The following is a 24267-nucleotide window of genomic DNA, read 5'->3' as shown; positions in this document are numbered from 1 at the left end:
TTTGGTTCTATCCTGGAACCAAATTACACCTGACAAAATATACCCAAGGTTTGGGAAATGCAATATATACTGTAATAATTTGGGTAAAAGAATATTGTTTTGTAGGTTAAATGGAGTGATAACATGGTAGAGGACAGGTCTAAGTAGGAATACTGAAAACTGTTGGTTTAGCCGACAGGTCAACCTAACCCGTTAGACCAGTTACCAAACCTGGCCATTTTGCCACCTCTAGTCCAAATGGTCCGTTGCTTTTTAAACCACATCAGATTCTAGATTCTCAGCTGCCACAACTACCGGATTATATATATATATATATATATATATATATATATATATATATATATATATATATATATATATATATATATATATATATATATATATATTCTACATTAGATTCCTCAAACATGATAGTTGAGGTTCAATAACGGCTTGAATTTTTTCTTAGTGTTTCAAGTATAATTTGTAAAAGAGAGAAGCAGCATGTGCGAGAAACAAGGTTGTAAAAGTTGTTAGTCGGAGACTAGTAGACAGACTTTGACCTGATGATCGAATAAATCAAATTAGATCTTTGACAACTTTCATCTGTCAAGTAGGAGACTAGTCGGACTACAAGTTAGTGTAGATTGAATTAGAGATTTAAACATGATGAATGCTTACTCTGAGATAGATTAATTGAAGAAATAGTTAGAATAGAATGTTTGAAAGTAGATTATTAGAGCGAAATTGAGATAGTGTAGATTAAATTAGAGATATAAACATGATGAATGCGATGATGATTGTGGCCATATTAGGGTTTGCGACTTAGAGAGAACTATATCCGATTAAGTCAAATGAAGAAGAAAGTGGATAGTTATAATTATACAATTAGGGTTTAATTTTTTTATTGGGAGATTCAGTTGGAGTAGATGAATGTTACGAGTATTATTTTGTAAGAAAAAATTAATTATATTTTATTTAATAGTTTTTTTAATTATGCTAAAGTAGCTCTCCCATGTGTTTAGATATCAAATTATCTAGTGCATGTTCACATACACAGGGGTCGAATATAGAGACGTGCAAAGTGTGCAATCACACATGGTCCAAATTTTAAAAGTGTCCAAGAATGTAGTCTTAACATTACATACCTAGGTTCATTGATTTGATACTACATTTTCTACAACTATTATGTTAATTGATGCTAGTACTTATGACGTTCTTTTATATTATTGAACTTATTATTATTATTATCATTATATATATGATATATGATATGATAAACTCTCATATATAAAAGACTCAATTTTATTTATTGAACGTGACATATAAAAATGACGTAACAACCCTAGCCCTGATAATACACATGGATCTATTTGAATAAACCCTACGATTAACTTAATATAACTATTGAAACTAACTCGAATCAATAGAAACAATCAATACAACCAACAAAAGGAGGCATACAACTAAAACAAAACAAATAACTAGTACGTACATGTCCATCAATATATCCAAGCACCATATAACACCCGTTTGACCATCCTAGATTTCTGGTATGTGATCACATTAGTTTAATATTATATTTGAAATACGATATTTAAATTATGTGCATCTGCCGTGAAATGTAATTTAATAAATTATGTGATAACCATTTATTATATGCTTTGTTGAATTCGTTTTGTTACGATGGTCACAGAACATATCTATTTGCTTAAAATGGATTTCGTTAGGACCGCATAACGCAAGCATTGTATTATAGATAATGAGTATAATACATGTGTGGGTGAGTAGGTGTGTTTTGAGGTGGTTAGAGAAAAGGTAAGGCATTGCCTTAGCTTACTCTTTCTTGTTTTGAAAAGTCATACAACAAACACACCCTTTAACTGAAATCCTAATTTCTTGACGTTGAGGATTTGAAACTTCACAAACAAAATTCGTGGATTAACATTTATGTCATTGTCAAAAACTTACATTGGGTAATTGATGTTTGCTTTGTGTGATTTAAACTTCGGTTTTGAGTGGGTTTTTGATAAACCTTGATACTACGCTTGAATCTTCACTTCTAGTGTTCGTAAACTGAAATTTATGCTTGTTTTAGTTGTACATGATGTTGTATGCTATCTGCATGAATTAGATGCGTTTAACAGCTCCGAATGATCGATTATGCTTGAAAGAGTTCGAATATTGATGTTCATCCTCATCCGTACGAGAGATAAGTCACCTGCACAGGTGATGAGCTCAGTCTTACGGTTGAGATCTCATTCGGACGGGCGAGAATGTATTTATGTTGGTTGTTTGATGTGGTTCAGTCGTACAGATCAACTATGACACGTACGAATGACTAGTCATTTGATGTTGAACCCATTTACGTAATTTGAACCCATTTGATGTTTGTGACTGTGTTTAACTGCGTGAGTGATCATGTTATGTTATTATTGATTAGAACAATACGCTGACTCATAATATGATATTGTCTTGTGATAAAGGAAAAGTTAAAGCTCAGTTATAAAACACCACTGAGTTTGCTGGTATCTTGGTGAGTGGAAATACATGTATTGGAATTGTTATACAGCAACTAGTTATGTGTAGTGGTATGTTTTAAATATGAAATTATATGATGATGGCATGATACGTTTGATGATCAGTTATGTGCACTGTTGATAGTACCATTTTGCCGAGGAAGAACAGTTAGGGTCAACCTTTATCGGTAGGTTGAGGAGTGGTCAACCTTTATCGGCAGGTTGGATCCAACTACTATTGTGATGGATAGTGTAGTGTAAGTGAAGCATGGGTTGCATCACGTTGATTATGATGTGTGTCAATAGCAGGGACTATCGAAAATTGTAGTATGATCCATTAGTGTTGCAGATACGATTGGGTCGTCGGTCCTCTTGCGATTGATTGGTTCGCTTATGTGCAGTGGCGACTCCATGATCAAAACTCAATGGGGTCCTATAAAAAATTTCCGCAACTAATTATGATTTAAGGGTACTTTACTGGTTGTTTACCTTCAAAAAACTATAAATTCTAAATTTATATGGGGTCACGTGGTATAATTTAGTGGTGTCCTGTAAAATTTGAAGAGTACTTCGTTAAAAAAATTCCAGACTAGTGGGGTCACGGGACCCCATTAGTTACAATGTAAAGTCGCCATTACTTATGTGTTCATTGCATGCTGGTCTCGTGATGCACGACGACCGGATAACCAAATCGCACACAAGAAAAACCAAGATAACACATTGGAGAAAAAAAGGAACTAGTTGAAAAAAAAAAAAATCAAGGGCTAAAAAACCATCACAAGTCAAAGCATGTCACCCGTGAGTGGCGGCGAACAAACTATGGCAACGTAAAAGGTCTCATGTGTATATATATATATATATATATATATATATATATATATATATATATATATATATATATATATATATATATATATTAGAAAGGAGCTAGCAAGAAGCTAGGCGAAGAAAAAAACGATTACAGTAACTACCAACTACTTAAAGAGATTATGGTTAAATAACAAAATTTAAATACTTAAAACTTTTTAACCACCTTCACTAAAATTGGTTGCGAGTATTATTTCAAGTATTTTTGTTTTTAATATACTATTATTTGGGGACAATCAAGGATGAAGCATAAGATTGTGATGTCGAATTTAAAACACAAGAAAATGATTACATTTTTCCTCTGAGAAAAGTGAACTAAAATAAATAAATAAAACTTTCATTCAAAAATGAAAGAACCAAAAAAGGAAACGATACATGGTTACGTAACAAGTATGTTTCCATTTTTTGAACATATTATATCAATAAGCCCTAAAAAAAAGTTTGCAAAATGCCCTCGCAAGTCGCAAGGTGGGCTTGCGACTGACTAGTCGCAATGTACCGGCGAACTCAAAACTTTGAAACGTCATATCTTTTGATCCGTAGCTCCGATTTAGGTACTTTTTTTTAAATCGTGTATTTTTTCGAGATCTATCTGTAGCTGCGAAGGCGGATTGTCCCAACTAATTTTCAAAATTCGGCCTTGAAGACCTTTATTTTTTTTCGTTTATCGTTGATTTTGACTTTAAATGTACTTTGAGCGCTCATAATATGCTATGAAACAGTATAATTCTTGATTTGTTTAATTATACAACATCATTCACTAAACTAAATGAATCCCCCCAAATAATTTGAACTACATTACACAATCCAAAAATCACACATTAGCACATAAATCACATATCGCAATATGTGGTCAATTTGTTGGTTAATGGACTAACCGACAAAGTTAAGTATGATAATTTGCTTAACCAAATAATAAGTTTTGATGATGACACATACATATGCATAAGTGATTATCGACATCTTAACATAAAACACACAAGTTCACTAATCCATACTTGATCTTGCAAATGACCAAGTCAAACAAAACTTATAGAATGAAAATAAAGATCATTGAAGTACACGGTCAAAGTACGGTCGACCGTATACTTAGCCGTAGAAGCCCAGACTGAATCTGCAACGCAGTTTTGTGAAAAAAAGTTGCATGGTCTCCACCACGGTCAACCGTAGTACCACCGCAGAATTCTCTGTCACCATTCTTGATCAAATTTAGTTTGACCACTTCCCGACATCTATAATTCATGAAATCTTTCTCAACACGCTTAGAATAGATGCCCCTTTCATACTCGATTGAGTTTTGTTCATAAAAACACAAATTTTGGTTAATTACGCTTAATTACATCTTAATGACAAATTAACCATGATTAGGCATAACACATAAGTGTTAATCAATAACTTGTGATCTTAAAACTTGTCTAGACATTCTTAGGATAATCACCAAGTACCAACACACATAAGCTAATGTCACTAGAACACTAATTATAACTAAAGATTACTTAGTGACAAATTAAGGCTAAATGAAGAACAATATCTTTAAGTATAACTAGTAAAGACTTGTAATTCTAAAATACACTTAGATACATTTAGGATGGTCACCAAGTCCCAACTAGAGATTGCTCTTCCCTTGTGCATGTGTTAGACATTAATGTGTGCTTACACATTAATCATGCAATATGTTGTATTGCAAATAAGCTTGCTAAAGCTTAAACCATCGTATGATTGATTTTAGAATAACTATCTCTTGCTATGTGTGAGTATTACTTGCTACTTGCTAATATGTTTAATACTCATTAATTTGCAAACTTGATTAACATGCTTGCTATGTGTTATTAGCTAGAATACTAGGATTCAAGTAACTAGTTTACTTCAATGAATTAAGTGTAAAATGGTTCACAAAAGAATAATGGTCAATAATTTATTTGGTCTTGTCTAAGTAACACATTGTGTAATGATATCGGCTAAAAAGTCACATTTTTACTGAAATGTCCCGTTCTTATTGATTAAAAACGTTCCATATTAATTGATTTCGTTGCGAGGTTTTGACCTCTATATGAGACGTTTTTCAAAGACTGCATTCATTTTAAAACAAACCATAACCTTTATTTCATCAATAAAGGTTTAAAAAGCTTTACGTAGATTATCAAATAATGATAATCTAAAATATCCTGTTTACACACGACCATTACATAATGGTTTACAATACAAATATGTTACAACAAAATAAGTTTCTTGAATGCAGTTTTTACACAATATCATACAAGCATGGACTCCAAATCTTGTCCTTATTTAAGTATGCGACAGCGGAAGCTCTTAATAATCACCTGAGAATAAACATGCTTAAAACGTCAACAAAAATGTTGGTGAGTTATAGGTTTAACCTATATATATCAAATCGTAACAATAGACCACAAGATTTCATATTTCAATACACATCCCATACATAGAGATAAAAATCATTCATATGGTGAACACCTGGTAACCGACATTAACAAGATGCATATATTTAAGAATATCTCCATCATTCCGGGACACCCTTCGGATATGATATAAATTTCGAAGTACTAAAGCATCCGATACTTTGGATGGGGTTTGTTAGGCCCAATAGATCTATCTTTAGGATTCGCGTCAATTAGGGTGTCTGTTCCCTAATTCTTAGATTACCAGACTTAATAAAAAGGGGCATATTCAATTTCGATAATTCAACCATAGAATGTAGTTTCACGTACTTGTGTCTATTTTGTAAATCATTTATAAAACCTGCATGTATTCTCATCCCAAAAATATTAGATTTTAAAAGTGGGACTATAACTCACTTTCACAGATTTTTACTTCGTCGGGAAGTAAGACTTGGCCACTGGTTGATTCACGAACCTATAACAATATATACATATATATCAAAGTATGTTCAAAACACTTTTAATATATTTTGATGTTTTAAGTTTATTAAGTCAGCTGTCCTCGTTAGTAACCTACAACTAGTTGTCCACAGTTAGATGTACAGAAATAAATCGATAAATATTATCTTGAATCAATCCACGACCCAGTGTATACGTATCTCAGTATTGATCACAACTCAAACTATATATATTTTGGAATCAACCTCAACCCTGTATAGTTAACTCCAACATTCACATATAGAGTGTCTATGGTTGTTCCGAAATATATATAGATGTGTCGACATGATAGGTCGAAACATTGTATACGTGTCTATGGTATCTCAAGATTACATAATATACAATACAAGTTGATTAAGTTATGGTTGGAATAGATTTGTTACCAATTTTCACGTAGCTAAAATGAGAAAAATTATCCAATCTTGTTTTACCCATAACTTCTTCATTTTAAATCCGTTTTGAGTGAATCAAATTTCTATGGTTTCATATTGAACTCTATTTTATGAATATAAACAGAAAAAGTATAGGTTTATAGTCGGAAAAATAAGTTACAAGTCATTTTTGTAAAGGTAGTCATTTCAGTCGAAAGAACGACGTCTAGATGACCATTTTAGAAAACATACTTCCACTTTGAGTTTAACCATAATTTTTGGATATAGTTTCATGTTCATAATAAAAATCATCTTCTCAGAATAACAACTTTTAAATCAAAGTTTATCATAGTTTTTAATTAACTAACCCAAAACAGCCCGCGGTGTTACTACGACGGCGTAAATCCGGTTTTACGGTGTTTTTCGTGTTTCCAGGTTTTAAATCATTAAGTTAGCATATCATATAGATATAGAACATGTGTTTAGTTGATTTTAAAAGTCAAGTTAGAAGGATTAACTTTTGTTTGCGAACAAGTTTAGAATTAACTAAACTATGTTCTAGTGATTACAAGTTTAAACCTTCGAATAAGATAGCTTTATATGTATGAATCGAATGATGTTATGAACATCATTACTACCTTAAGTTCCTTGGATAAACCTACTGGAAAAGAGAAAAATGGATCTAGCTTCAATGGATCCTTGGATGGCTCGAAGTTCTTGAAGCAGAATCATGACACGAAAACAAGTTCAAGTAAGATCATCACTTGAAATAAGATTGTTATAGTTATAGAAATTGAACCAAAGTTTGAATATGATTATTACCTTGTATTAGAATGATAACCTACTGTAAGAAACAAAGATTTCTTGAGGTTGGATGATCACCTTACAAGATTGGAAGTGAGCTAGCAAACTTGAAAGTATTCTTGATTTTATGTAACTAGAACTTGTAGAATATATGAAGAACACTTAGAACTTGAAGATAGAACTTGAGAGAGATTAATTAGATGAATAAAATTGAAGAATGAAAGTGTTTGTAGGTGTTTTTGGTCGTTGGTGTATGGATTAGATATAAATGATATGTAATTTTGTTTTCATGTAAATAAGTCATGAATGATTACTCATATTTTTGTAATTTTATGAGATATTTCATGCTAGTTGCCAAATGATGGTTCCCACATGTGTTAGGTGACTCACATGGGCTGCTAAGAGCTGATCATTGGAGTGTATATACCAATAGTACATACATCTAAAAGCTGTGTATTGTACGAGTACGAATACGGGTGCATACGAGTAGAATTGTTGATGAAACTGAACGAGGATGTAATTGTAAGCATTTTTGTTAAGTAGAAGTATTTTGATAAGTGTATTGAAGTGTTTCAAAAGTGTATAAATACATATTAAAACACTACATGTATATACATTTTAACTGAGTCGTTAAGTCATCGTTAGTCGTTACATGTAAGTGTTGTTTTGAAACCTTTAGGTTAACGATCTTGTTAAATGTTGTTAACCCAATGTTTATAATATCAAATGAGATTTTAAATTATTATATTATCATGATATTATGATATATTAATATATCTTAATATGATATATATTCATTTAAATGTCGTTACAACGATAATCGTTACATATATGTCTCGTTTCGAAATCCTTAAGTTAGTAGTCTTGTTTATATGTATGTAACTCATTGTTAATATACTTATGGAGATACTTACTTATCATAATCTCATGTTAACCATATGTATATCCATATATATATCGTCATGTCATTTTTACAAGTTTTAACGTTCGTGAATCGCCGGTCAACTTGGGTGGTCAATTGTCTATATGAAACATATTTCAATTAATCAAGTCTTAACAAGTTTAATTGCTTAACATGTTGGAAACATTTAATCATGTAAATATCAATCTCAATTAATATATATAAACATGGAAAAGTTCGGGTCACTACAGTACCTACCCGTTAAATAAATTTCGTCCCGAAATTTTAAGCTGTTGAAGGTGTTGACGAATCTTCTGGAAATAGATGCGGGTATTTCTTCTTCATCTGATCTTCACGCTCCCAGGTGAACTCAGGTCCTCTACGAGCATTCCATCGAACCTTAACAATTGGTATCTTGTTTTGCTTAAGTCTTTTAACCTCACGATCCATTATTTCGACGGGTTCTTCGATGAATTGAAGTTTTTCGTTGATTTGGATTTCATCTAACGGAATAGTGAGATCTTCTTTAGCAAAATATTTCTTCAAATTCGAGACGTGGAAAGTGTTATGTACAGCCGCGAGTTGTTGAGGTAACTCAAGTCGGTAAGCTACTGGTCCGACACGATCAATAATCTTGAATGGTCCAATATACCTTGGATTTAATTTCCCTCGTTTACCAAATCGAACAACGCCTTTCCAAGGTGCAACTTTAAGCATGACCATCTCTCCAATTTCAAATTCTATATCTTTTCTTTTAATGTCAGCGTAGCTCTTTTGTCGACTTTGGGCGGTTTTCAACCGTTGTTGAATTTGGATGATCTTCTCGGTAGTTTCTTGTATAATCTCCGGACCCGTAATCTGTCTATCCCCCACTTCACTCCAACAAATCGGAGACCTGCACTTTCTACCATAAAGTGCTTCAAACGGCGCCATCTCAATGCTTGAATGGTAGCTGTTGTTGTAGGAAAATTCTGCTAACGGTAGATGTCGATCCCAACTGTTTCCGAAATCAATAACACATGCTCGTAGCATGTCTTCAAGCGTTTGTATCGTCCTTTCGCTCTGCCCATCAGTTTGTGGATGATAGGAAGTACTCATGTCTAGACGAGTTCCTAATGCTTGCTGTAATGTCTGCCAGAATCTTGAAATAAATCTGCCATCCCTATCAGAGATAATAGAGATTGGTATTCCATGTCTAGAGACGACTTCCTTCAAATACAGTCGTGCTAACTTCTCCATCTTGTCATCTTCTCTTATTGGTAGGAAGTGTGCGGATTTGGTGAGACGATCAACTATTACCCAAATAGTATCAAAACCACTTGCAGTCCTTGGCAATTTAGTGATGAAATCCATGGTAATGTTTTCCCATTTCCATTCCGGGATTTCGGGTTGTTGAAGTAGACCTGATGGTTTCTGATGCTCAGCTTTGACCTTAGAACACGTCAAACATTCTCCTACGTATTTAGCAACATCGGCTTTCATACCCGGCCACCAAAAATATTTCTTGAGATCCTTGTACATCTTCCCCGTTCCAGGATGTATTGAGTATCTGGTTTTATGAGCTTCTCTAAGTACCATTTCTCTCATATCTCCAAATTTTGGTACCCAAATCCTTTCAGCCCTATACCGGGTTCCGTCTTCCCGAATATTAAGATGCTTCTCCGATCCTTTGGGTATTTCATCCTTTAAATTTCCCTCTTTTAAAACTTCTTGTTGCGCCTCCTTTATTTGAGTAGTAAGGTTATTATGAATCATTATATTCATAGATTTTACTCGAATGGGTTCTCTGTTCTTCCTGCTCAAGGCATCGGCTATCACATTTGCCTTCCCCGGGTGGTAACGAATCTCAAAGTCGTAATCATTCAATAATTCAATCCACCTACGCTGCCTCATATTCAGTTGTTTCTGATTAAATATGTGTTAAAGACTTTTGTGGTCGGTATATATAATACTTTTGACCCCATATAAGTAGTGCCTCCAAGTCTTTAATGCAAAAACAACCGCGCCTAATTCCAAATCATGCGTCGTATAATTTTGTTCGTGAATCTTCAATTGTCTAGACGCATAAGCAATCACCTTCGTTCGTTGCATTAATACACAACCGAGACCTTGCTTTGAAGCATCACAATAAATCACAAAATCATCATTCCCTTCAGGCAATGACAATATAGGTGCCGTAGTTAGCTTTTTCTTCAATAACTGAAACGCTTTCTCTTGTTCATCATTCCATTCAAATTTTTTCCCTTTATGCGTTAATGCAGTCAAGGGTTTTGCTATTCTGGAAAAGTCTTGGATGAACCTTCTGTAGTAACCAGCTAGTCCTAAAAACTGGCGTATGTGTTTCGGAGTTTTTGGGGTTTCCCACTTTTCAACAGTTTCTATCTTTGCCGGATCCACCTTAATACCTTCTTTGTTCACTATGTGACCGAGGAATTGAACTTCTTCCAACCAAAATGCACACTTTGAAAACTTAGCGTACAATTCTTCCTTCCTCAATACTTCTAACACCTTTCTCAAATGTTCACCGTGTTCTTGGTCATTCTATGAGTAAATAAGTATGTCATCAATGAAAACAATGACAAACTTGTCAAGGTATGGTCCACACACTCGGTTCATAAGGTCCATGAACACAGCTGGTGCATTAGTTAAATCAAACGGCATGACCATAAACTCGTAATGACCGTAACGTGTTCTGAAAGCAGTCTTTGGAATATCATCTTCTTTCACCCGCATTTGATGATACCCGGAACGTAAGTCAATCTTTGAATAAACAGACGAGCCTTGTAGTTGATCAAATAAGTCGTCGATTCTCGGTAGTGGGTAGCGGTTCTTGATGGTAAGTTTGTTCAACTCTCGGTAGTCGATACACAACCTGAATGTACCATCTTTCTTCTTGACAAACAAAACAGGAGCTCCCCACGGTGATGTGCTTGGTCGAATGAAACCACGCTCTAAAAGTTCTTGTAATTGGCTTTGTAGTTCTTTCATCTCGCTGGGTGCGAGTCTGTAAGGAGCACGAGCTATTGGTGCAGCTCCTGGTATAAGATCTATTTGAAATTCAACGGATCGATGTGGGGGTAATCCCGGTAATTCTTTCGGAAATACATCGGGAAATTCTTTTGCAATGGGAACATCATTGATGCTCTTTTCTTCAGTTTGTACTTTCTCGACGTGTGCTAGAACAGCATAGCAACCTTTTCTTATTAGTTTTTGTGCCTTCAAATTACTAATAAGATGTAGCTTCGTGTTGCCCTTTTCTCCGTACACCATTAAGGGTTTTCCTTTTTCTCGTATAATGCGAATTGCATTTTTGTAACAAACGATCTCTGCTTTCACTTCTTTCAACCAGTCCATACCGATTATCACATCAAAACTCCCTAACTCTACTGGTATTAAATCAATCTTAAATGTTTCGCTAACCAGTTTAATTTCTCGATTCCGACATATATTATCTGCTGAAATTAATTTACCATTTGCTAATTCGAGTAAAAATTTACTATCCAAAGGCGTCAATGGACAACTTAATTTAGAACAAAAATCTCTACTCATATAGCTTCTATCCGCACCCGAATCAAATAAAACGTAAGCAGATTTATTGTCAATAAGAAACGTACCCGTAACAAGCTCCGGGTCTTCTTGTGCCTCTGCCGCATTAATATTGAAAACTCTTCCGCGGCCTTGTCCATTCGTGTTCTCCTGGTTCGGGCAATTTCTAATAATGTGGCCCGGTTTTCCACATTTATAACAAACTACATTGGCATAACTTGCTCTGACACTACTTGCTCCGCCATTACTCGTTCCGACACCATTTGTTCCTTTCGTTCTATTAACCCCTGGTCCGTAGACCTCACACTTCGCCGCGCTATGACCATTTCTTTTACACTTGTTGCAAAATTTGGTGCAGAACCCCGAGTGATTCTTTTCACACCTTTGGCATAGCTGCTTCTGATTGTTGTTGTTGTTGCGGTTATTATTGTTATTGGGATGATTGTTGTAGTTGTTGTTGTTGTTGTTGTTGTTGGGCCGTTTGTTGTAGTTGCGATTGATGTTGCGATTGTTGGGATAATTGTTGCGATTATTGTTGTAATTGCTGTTGTTGTTGTATTGGTGATTCTTATCACCGTTTTCCTCCCACTTTCTTTTGACTTGCTTCACATTGGCCTCTTCAGCAGTCTGTTCTTTAATTCTTTCTTCAATCTGGTTCACTAGTTTGTGAGCCATTCTACATGCCTGTTGTATGGAGGCGGGCTCGTGTGAACTTATATCTTCTTGGATTCTTTCCGGTAATCCTTTCACAAACGCGTCGATTTTCTCTTCCTCATCTTCGAACGCTCCCGGACACAATAGGCACAATTCTGTGAATCATCTTTCGTACGTGGTAATATCAAATCCTTGGGTTCGTAACCCTCTAAGTTCTGTCTTGAGCTTATTGACCTCGGTTCTGGGACGGTACTTCTCGTTCATCAAGTGCTTGAATGCTGACCACGGTAGTGCGTACGCATCGTCTTGTCCCACTTGCTCTAGATAGGTATTCCACCATGTTAACGCAGAACCTGTGAAGGTATGCGTAGCGTACTTCACTTTGCCCTCTTCAGTACACTTACTTATGGCAAACACCGATTCGACCTTCTCGGTCCACCGTTTCAATCCGATCGGTCCTTCGGTTCCATCAAATTCCAAAGGTTTGCAGGCAGTAAATTCTTTGTAGGTGCATCCTACACGATTTCCTGTACTGCTAGATCCAAGGTTATTGTTGGTATGTAGCGCAGCCTGTACTGCGGCTATGTTTGAAGCTAGAAAAGTACGGAATTTCTCTTCATTCATATTCACGGTGTGTCGAGTAGTCGGTGCCATTTCCTTCAAAATAGTCAAATGGAACAAGTTAATCATACAGAATATTAAAAGTAGTTAATAGTATTTTGTAGCATAATATGAACTCATTTATAAAAGCTTTTTCTTCATATTAGCGTTTTATAAGTTTAAATTCGGGTAGTACCTACCCGTTAAGTTCATACTTAGTAGCTAATATACAATTCAACTACTACAATTCTATATGAAAAACTGATTATAATAATATTTCGCGTTCAAACTTTTACACAATATTTTACAAACTTACAATACCGCTTATTTTACATATAGCATGAAATATAGCACACAATAAATTTGATACAAGATGGTTGTGAAGATAATTCTAGCTAGTACACAAGTCGTTCAGCAAAGGCAATAAAGACACGTAATTCATACGTCCAGAAACAAGTCATGCATTCTGGTTTTACTAGGATTACTTCCCATCCTTGGTCTTGTGGAACATAACCGTTATGGCCGTTGATAAGACAGCGTGTTGTAACGTCGTCAAAGGGGCGAGGGTTACGTAATGTCCAACAGTCCCGTAACAATCTAAAAACCTCATTTCTTACCCCAATTACTGACTCCGTCACTTGTGGGAGCGTTTTGTTTAATAGTTGTAGCCCGATGTTCTTGTTCTCACTTTGGTGAGAAGCGAACATTACTAATCCGTAAGCATAACATGCTTCTTTATGTTGCATGTTAGCCGCTTTTTCTAAATCACGAAGTCCAATATTCGGATATATTGAGTCAAAATAATTTCTTAACCCATTGCGTAAAATAGCATTTGGGTTCCCTGCAATATATGCGTCAAAGTAAACACATCGTAACTTATGGGTTTCCCAATGTGATATCCCCCATCTTTCAAACGAAAGTCTCTTATAAACCAAGACATTCTTGGAACGTTCTTCGAATGTCTTACAAACTGATCTTGCCGTAAATAGTTGTGCCGAAGAATTCTGGCCGACTCTAGACAAGATTTCATCAATCATGTCTCCGGGTAGGTCTCTTAAAATATTGGGTTGTCTATCCATTTTGTGTTTTTATACTGTAAAATAGACAAGAGTTAGATTCATAAAAAAAATACTTATTAATACAAGCAATTTTTACATATATCATAAAGCATAAGCACACTATATTATTTATATTACACCACACGAATACAACTATCTTATTCCGACTCGCTTGTTTCTTCTTCTTCGGTTTTAGTTCGTTTTGTCAAGTTTCTAGGGATATATGATGTTCCCCTAATACGAGCCGTCGTTATCCACATTGGTTTAGAAAAACCTGGTGGTTTAGAGGTTCCCGGGTCATTGTTACAACTTAAGGACTTCGGGGGTTGACGATACATATAAAGTTCATCGGGGTTGGAATTAGATTTCTCTATTTTTATGCCCTTTCCCATATTATTTTCTTTTGCCTTTTTAAATTCAGTTGGGGTAATTTCTATAACATCATCGGAATTCTCGTCGGAATCCGATTCATCGGAGAATTGGTAATCCTCCCAATATTTTGCTTCCTTGGCGGAAACACCATTGACCATAATTAACCTTGGTCGGTTGGTTGAGGATTCTCTTTTACTTAACCGTTTTATTATTTCCCCCACCGGTTCTATTTCTTCTTCCGGTTCCGATTCTTCTTCCGGTTCCGATTCTTCTTCCGGTTCCGACTCTTCTTCCGGTTCCTCTTCGGGAACTTGTGAATCAGTCCACGAATCATTCCAATTTACATTTGACTCTTCATTATTATTAGGTGAGTCAATGGGACTTGTTCTAGAGGTAGACATCTATCACATAATATCAAACACGTTAAGAGATTAATATATCACATAATATTCATATGTTAAAAATATATAGTTTCCAACAAAAATGTTAAGCAATCATTTTTAAAGAAAACATGGTCGAAGTCCAGACTCACTAATGCATCCTAACAAACTCGATAAGACACACTAATGCAAATTTTCTGGTTCTCTAAGACCAACGCTCGGATACCAACTGAAATGTCCCGTTCTTATTGATTAAAAACGTTCCATATTAATTGATTTCGTTGCGAGGTTTTGACCTCTATATGAGACGTTTTTCAAAGACTGCATTCATTTTAAAACAAACCATAACCTTTATTTCATCAATAAAGGTTTAAAAAGCTTTACGTAGATTATCAAATAATGATAATCTAAAATATCCTGTTTACACACGACCATTACATAATGGTTTACAATACAAATATGTTACAACAAAATAAGTTTCTTGAATGCAGTTTTTACACAATATCATACAAGCATGGACTCCAAATCTTGTCCTTATTTAAGTATGCGACAGCGGAAGCTCTTAATAATCACCTGAGAATAAACATGCTTAAAACGTCAACAAAAATGTTGGTGAGTTATAGGTTTAACCTATATATATCAAATCGTAACAATAGACCACAAGATTTCATATTTCAATACACATCCCATACATAGAGATAAAAATCATTCATATGGTGAACACCTGGTAACCGACATTAACAAGATGCATATATTTAAGAATATCCCCATCATTCCGGGACACCCTTCGGATATGATATAAATTTCGAAGTACTAAAGCATCCGATACTTTGGATGGGGTTTGTTAGGCCCAATAGATCTATCTTTAGGATTCGCGTCAATTAGGGTGTCTGTTCCCTAATTCTTAGATTACCAGACTTAATAAAAAGGGGCATATTCAATTTCGATAATTCAACCATAGAATGTAGTTTCACGTACTTGTGTCTATTTTGTAAATCATTTATAAAACCTGCATGTATTCTCATCCCAAAAATATTAGATTTTAAAAGTGGGACTATAACTCACTTTCACAGATTTTTACTTCGTCGGGAAGTAAGACTTGGCCACTGGTTGATTCACGAACCTATAACAATATATACATATATATCAAAGTATGTTCAAAACACTTTTAATATATTTTGATGTTTTAAGTTTATTAAGTCAGCTGTCCTCGTTAGTAACCTACAACTAGTTGTCCACAGTTAGATGTACAGAAATAAATCGATAAATATTATCTTGAATCAATCCACGACCCAGTGTATACGTATCTCAGTATTGATCACAACTCAAACTATATATATTTTGGAATCAACCTCAACCCTGTATAGCTAACTCCAACATTCACATATAGAGTGTCTATGGTTGTTCCGAAATATATATAGATGTGTCGACATGATAGGTCGAAACATTGTATACGTGTCTATGGTATCTCAAGATTACATAATATACAATACAAGTTGATTAAGTTATGGTTGGAATAGATTTGTTACCAATTTTCACGTAGCTAAAATGAGAAAAATTATCCAATCTTGTTTTACCCATAACTTCTTCATTTTAAATCCGTTTTGAGTGAATCAAATTGCTATAGTTTCATATTGAACTCTATTTTATGAATCTAAACAGAAAAGTACAGGTTTATAGTCGGAAAAATAAGTTACAAGTCGTTTTTGTAAAGGTAGTCATTTCAGTCGAAAGAACGACGTCTAGATGACCATTTTAGAAAACATACTTCCACTTTGAGTTTAACCATAATTTTTGGATATAGTTTCATGTTCATAATAAAAATCATCTTCTCAGAATAACAACTTTTAAATCAAAGTTTATCATAGTTTTTAATTAACTAACCCAAAACAGCCCGCGGTGTTACTACGACGGCGTAAATCCGGTTTTACGGTGTTTTTCGTGTTTCCAGGTTTTAAATCATTAAGTTAGCATATCATATAGATATAGAACATGTGTTTAGTTGATTTTAAAAGTCAATTTAGAAGGATTAACTTTTGTTTGCGAACAAGTTTAGAATTAACTAAACTATGTTCTAGTGATTACAAGTTTAAACCTTCGAATAAGATAGCTTTATATGTATGAATCGAATGATGTTATGAACATCATTACTACCTTAAGTTCCTTGGATAAACCTACTGGAAAAGAGAAAAATGGATCTAGCTTCAATGGATCCTTGGATGGCTCGAAGTTCTTGAAGCAGAATCATGACACGAAAACAAGTTCAAGTAAGATCATCACTTGAAATAAGATTGTTATAGTTATAGAAATTGAACCAAAGTTTGAATATGATTATTACCTTGTATTAGAATGATAACCTACTGTAAGAAACAAAGATTTCTTGAGGTTGGATGATCACCTTACAAGATTGGAAGTGAGCTAGCAAACTTGAAAGTATTCTTGATTTTATGTAACTAGAACTTGTAGAATATATGAAGAACACTTAGAACTTGAAGATAGAACTTGAGAGAGATTAATTAGATGAAGAAAATTGAAGAATGAAAGTGTTTGTAGGTTTTTTTGGTCGTTGGTGTATGGATTAGATATAAAGGATATGTAATTTTGTTTTCATGTAAATAAGTCATGAATGATTACTCATATTTTTGTAATTTTATGAGATATTTCATGCTAGTTGCCAAATGATGGTTCCCACATGTGTTAGGTGACTCACATGGGCTGCTAAGAGCTGATCATTGGAGTGTATATACCAATAGTACATACATCTAAAAGCTGTGTATTGTACGAGTACGAATACGGGTGCATACGAGTAGAATTGTTGATGAAACTGAACGAGGATGTAATTGTAAGCATTTTTGTTAAGTAGAAGTATTTTGATAAGTGTATTGAAGTCTTTCAAAAGTGTATAAATACATATTAAAACACTACATGTATATACATTTTAACTGAGTCGTTAAGTCATCGTTAGTCGTTACATGTAAGTGTTGTTTTGAAACCTTTAGGTTAACGATCTTGTTAAATGTTGTTAACCCAATGTTTATAATATCAAATGAGATTTTAAATTATTATATTATCATGATATTATGATATATTAATATATCTTAATATGATATATATTCATTTAAATGTCGTTACAACGATAATCGTTACATATATGTCTCGTTTCGAAATCCTTAAGTTAGTAGTCTTGTTTATATGTATGTAACTCATTGTTAATATACTTATGGAGATACTTACTTATCATAATCTCATGTTAACCATATGTATATCCATATATATATCGTCATGTCATTTTTACAAGTTTTAACGTTCGTGAATCGCCGGTCAACTTGGGTGGTCAATTGTCTATATGAAACATATTTCAATTAATCAAGTCTTAACAAGTTTAATTGCTTAACATGTTGGAAACATTTAATCATGTAAATATCAATCTCAATTAATATATATAAACATGGAAAAGTTCGGGTCACTACATTTACCCCCGATATTAGCCCCATTTATGATAAAGTAATTGACTTTATCATCTAAATAAGCATTTATTTACTTCATTTAGTAGATTATGTCATTACAAAGGCGATGTTTCAAGAATCACTAAAAACGGATGAAAACGAGAAAAAACGAGCAAAACCGGCTACGACAATCAACTCGCGTTTAAATAACTTATTTTATAATTTTTGGAAAAGTTTATTTACTTAATCTCGTTTGTAGGATATTTAATTACGAATGCGTGGGCGTAAGAATCGTCAGAAACGGAGCTAAAACGAAGATTCTAGAGCGAAAACGGTGAAAGACAAGTTACGATCCAGCAAACGGCTTGCCAAAAGGCCTGCCATAAGGCAAACGGCTTGCCAGCAAACGGGCACCAAAAACGGCCTTGAAAAACGGCTTGCTAAACGGCCTGCCAGGGGTTTTTCAGCCATTTATTTACAATTTTGCCACCAAGCATTTCCTATAAATGGGGGCTTCATCCCACCATTTCAACACACACCATTCTTCACTTCTCTCTCAAATATCTCTCGATAGTCGCTCTCTAGTGATCTATAGAAGATTAGTTCTCTATCTACTCTCTCTCTAGATTCTAGAGAGAGAAAAGTACAGGGATTAGGAATAATGTAGATATCTCTCTACTATCGCTCTCTAGTGATCAGTAGGAGATTAGTATGTAGTTAGTAGTAGAAGCAATCAAGCATTGTAACGCTATGGATATTATGAAGAAATACAAGGGTTATTCTGCTGACATTATTCGGGAACATCTATCCTTTCTTTTATTAATTTATTATAATATTCTTGTTCGATGTTTGTGATCTATTAATATTAGAAATGCTTGTTGCCATGATGTGTGAGTAATTGCTTGATTATTTGCCATGATTTAATAATGTTAGTTAGGGATGATTATCGTTTCGTACTCGCTTTTTGTCTATGATATTAAACCTCGTTATTATCGTCCTTCCACCAATAAACGTGATTAAAACCTTTTATAAAGTCGACAATTATAAGGTAATTAATTATCTGTGTTTATACATTGGTCAAGGTATGAACCCATCGAAAATACTATATAGTACATGGGGAATTACCATAGGACCAGATCAAGACATTGGTCAAGAGTATAAGACTCGAGGAAATATTATTGCAACAGTAGAGTATAGTGTTGATGTACTATAGGACCACTTGAGCATGGTCAAGGTTAGAAGCTATAGAACCACTATAAGTCTAGTACATGGTGGATAACTAAGGGATTTATTGGGTAGATTTAAGTAAGGGCTGATTTAAATCATAAATGAGAGTTTAACGCACTACAATACAAACTAAGCTTATAAATCCTTAAGGATGACTGAGAACTATAAGAGGTTCTAATTTGTCTACAAACCCTTAGATTTTACCAAACCATTGGCAGAAAAGAATTCGAAACACAATCATAACCACTCACTTGGGTGATACACTAAGGTGTTAAGAAAGGTTGGATATTATATATATATATGGATATGCTACTTTATTCGTGCACCCAAGGTATGCACTGCATCCAAGATGGGCCGCTTGTATCCGTAAATCGGATAAAGCGTCGGGAGTTGGGCATAGTCCATCCTATCAGAATCATGATAGCCTAGTTCCTCGTGACATGCTAATCAAGAAATCAATTAGTAGAGAATATAGTGTTTACACCAAGGTATATCTATCCAATGAGTGTCTCGCAATCATCCTGACACTACGTTATCTTAAATCATGGTGAACCACGTCTTCTCTGTCCTTAGCCGTTGCATGCTAGCTAGCTTCTTTTAATTATATTGCTTTAATATCTTAATTAAAATTATATAAACTATTCAACCCAACTATTGCCTTTACATAATTTAATATTCCGGATAAAGTGGTGTCTAGAATAAACCGGTTCGACTTGGTTGTTGGACTTTCTGAACAGTCGTTAATTTATTGGGACAAAAAGGATCCTGCCTCTCCACACAAGGTGTACCTGACCGCTAGTCTTGGATATTAAATTGTGTACAAACCAAATCTTAATTACTGAATTATCTAAATAAGCTCCGTTTCAAATTCGACAGCACAAGGTACGACCCTAGGTCATATTTGCCCTTGCTAACCCATAGGAAGGAATAATAGATTTAGGCCCTGCATAAATAAATTAAACAATCAACTTCTTCTGTTGATATCTTGAATTGACGTTTTACGACCTAACGCTACCGTATAAATAAACCGTCCGAATCGGGCATATCATAGGAGTAGTTAATTTTTGGCGCCGCTGCCAGGGAGCGGTAGTACGATTTGGAGCCTGTTTAGATTAGTTAGTTTTTAAGAGACCCTTTTGACTGAGACTAGCTTTGTTAGAAGTTACTAGTTTACCATAGTTAGGTTAGATAATATTAGCTTAATTTAGATTAATTAAAACATTTTAAATGGACTTCCTTATTAGTGAACCTTTATGATGGTTTAACCTACTTAGACCGCTAAGAATTCGCCCGACACATCCTTTCTTCTATCCGATATCATGCATTGTACTCATCCGACGAGATCCACACTTACCTGCCGATAGTTCGACGATGGCCGCACGCATCACTGTCGCTAACATCACCAAACCCTCATTAGAAGGACGAGGAGGACCGATACTCTATCCAGAGGTTAACGAGGCATGTTTTGTGCTTAAGCATAGCATCATACAACTCATTCACAACCACTGTCAATTCCATGGCTTACCAAATGACGATCCCAACTCTCACATAGATAGATTCCTCTCCTTATCCAACTCATATAAGAAAAACAGGGTTGAACAATATATAGTTCATCTGTATCTGTTCCCTTATTCCTTAACTCTTCATGCAAAATCCTGATTTGAGGAGTTAGAACCTAACTCTATCACCTCATGGGAGGAAATGGCAACAACTTTCTTAATCAAGTACTTTCCCCCATCAAAACAAATCAGACTTAGAAATGATATCGTAAACTTTCAACAAGCATACGATGAATCACTCTACACTGCATGGGAAAGATTTAACATTTGCTTCGAAGATGCCCGAACCACCGTCTCGAGAGCTTTGTTCAAATTTTGACGATGGTCTAAATCAGAACAACAAGTCTACTCTTGATGCTGTTTCTCAAGGTAACTTCATGAATTCACTGTTAACGAGGCCTCAAGATTGATCGAGGAGATGACTATGCACCATCATGATTGGAACACGGAAGAACACATTTCATCAGCAACATCGCTTTCTGCCTCCGATCCTATCGAAAATAAAACCATCAAATTTCTCTCGAACCAAATAGAAAACCTCACCAATGAAGTTAGGGAGCTAAAGAAACTCCCACAACATGTGTCTCAAGTGCAGTTATGCCAGAATTGTACTGACCCACATCCGGCCAAGGTATACGAGGCTGAATGTGAGGACTATGTTGTCTACTCCGATAAGATCCTAGCTCATCCACACAACCCACCCACTAAACCCACTACCTCACCAGAGACAAGTCTAGACGATATCCTACTGCGAATCATCCACATGATCATAGCAAGACAAGATGCAACTGACTTAGTCATGACTAATCACTTGAGTAGTCTTGAAAATCAAATAAACCAGCTAAATCAATGTCTCGATTATCTAGGTTGTCCTAAAAAAGACTCAAAGGTGGCACATAGCCAACCTTCAGTTTCTTCTAAGGAGAAGAAACCGTTCGGTAGTAGTCATTGAATCATCACCTAAACCTACTGGGAAAGCACCCATTCTATTCCCGGGCCGTCTCAAGCAAAGACATAACAAGATGAAATCTTTCAAGCTTGACGGTAAAATTTTGGACACTGTGTCTAAAAATCCTCATAGCAAGAAGTATTTTAAGAAACTCCTATCAACCAAGGATAAGGTACCCGAAGTACCCACTGTCCCGCTAAACGCGGATTGTTCAGCCATTCTCTTAAATACTCTTTCTGAAAAACTAGGGGATACTTGTGACGCCCCGTACAAAACCATCGTGTACGGTTCATCAATAACAGGATCATTACAAGGTCAAACACTATATGCTGTTTGAAAACCAGTTTTGCATTCATAAAATATTGCATTTTACAAAAGATAACGTGACACAAAGGTCGTTACAAAGTCATTATTTGAAAATAACATAAGTTACGAATGCAAAAGAAAAGTTCCATGATTGAGACATCTCAAAGTAATGCAGCAGAAATCTAACACAGCAGATCCATAACAGCAAGTCTATAACATCAAGACAGCAATTCTAACAGTGAAAGCAACATCGTCTAAGCACCTGAGAAATACACGCCTAAAAGTCAACACGAATGTTGGTGAGCTATAGTTTGTAATCAGTAAAGTAATGTAGACCACGAGATTTCAGTGCTTCAATCAGCAGATTAAATCAGTATGAAAAGTATGTGCTTAACCGTGGGCACCCGGTAACTAGACTTAACGTATGTATATCACCCCCTAAAAGTGCAACTTGGCGAGTGCGTTTATCCTCGAAGTATTAAACACCCGTCGAATGCTAGCGCGACTAGCCCGAGTGGGGATGTCAAACCCTATGGATCCATATCTAAGATTCACGTTCACGATTAGGAAACCAATGATTAAACGTTACCGAGCTAAGGGGAATCTTTGTGCCGTTATATCACCCACATATATGTAAAGTTTAAGTACTCGTGTCTAGTATGTAAAATGTATAAAGAGCATGTATTCTCAGTCCCAAAAATAGTAAAAAGTAGTAAAAGGATGCTATAACTCACAGTGAATAAGTAGTAAAAGTCGATATGAAACGTATGCAGGTAGTAAGTCGGTCCGAAAGGTCGTCAACCTAAGTCAAAGGTCACTAGGTCAGTATGTTGTCCCAATAAGTTTAAAAGTGAATAAATTAAGTTTAAGTGTCATCATCAACATCATCATTCATCAACGCTAAGGTAAGTTTAACAAGAATAGAGATCGAAACAAAAGGCTGACTTCGGACAGCTGTTACGACCTCTATATAAATCTAAAAGACGCGTAGTTAGTGGCCATGGCTCCGTATGTGACCTCTAACCGCTGACCAATTTTCAGAACCTAACTCGTCTTCGTTTGACCGTGACGACGGTTTAAGTGCGAGTAGGTCAGAAATTTCAGCACAACGTTACAAAGGCGTAGTGACTTTCGGAAGGCTATAAATCCTAAACCGTATATCGGATTAAGTCGAGGCCTAAACGAAAAGTCATCTACTCGAAACGAACTATGTGAAAATCAATTTTCCAGAAGCCCAGGTGAAATTTCCCGTTCATATTGATTATAAACGTTCCATATTAATTGATTTCGTTACGAGGTTTTGACTTCTATATTAGACGTTTTTCAAAGACTGTATTCGATTTTAAAACAAACCATAACCTCTATTTTATCGATAAAGGTTTAAAATGATAATAAAAAAATATAGCGTTTTCACACGACCATTACATAATGGTTTACAATAATATTACACAACAATATATGTCTTCGAATGCAGTTTTCAAACAATATTAAACAAGCATGGACTCCAAATCTTGTCCTTAATTTAGTATGCAACAGCGGAAGCTCTTAATAATTACCTTAGAATAAAAATGCTTAAAACGTCAACAAAAATGTTGGTGATGAAATGTCCCGTTCATATTGATTATAAACGTTCCATATTAATTGATTTCGTCGCGAGGTTTTGACCTCTATATGAGACATTTTTCAAAGACTATATTCATTTTTAAAACAACCATAACCTTTATTTTATCGATAAAGGTTTAAAAAGCATTACGTAGATTATCAAATAATGATAATCTAAAATATACCGTTTACACACGACCATTACATAATGGTTGACAATAAGAATATATTAC

Source organism: Rutidosis leptorrhynchoides, chromosome 4, assembly GCF_046630445.1.
Source record: "Rutidosis leptorrhynchoides isolate AG116_Rl617_1_P2 chromosome 4, CSIRO_AGI_Rlap_v1, whole genome shotgun sequence".
Lineage (NCBI taxonomy): Eukaryota > Viridiplantae > Streptophyta > Magnoliopsida > Asterales > Asteraceae > Rutidosis > Rutidosis leptorrhynchoides.
Note: the sequence above shows the minus strand (reverse complement) of the source record.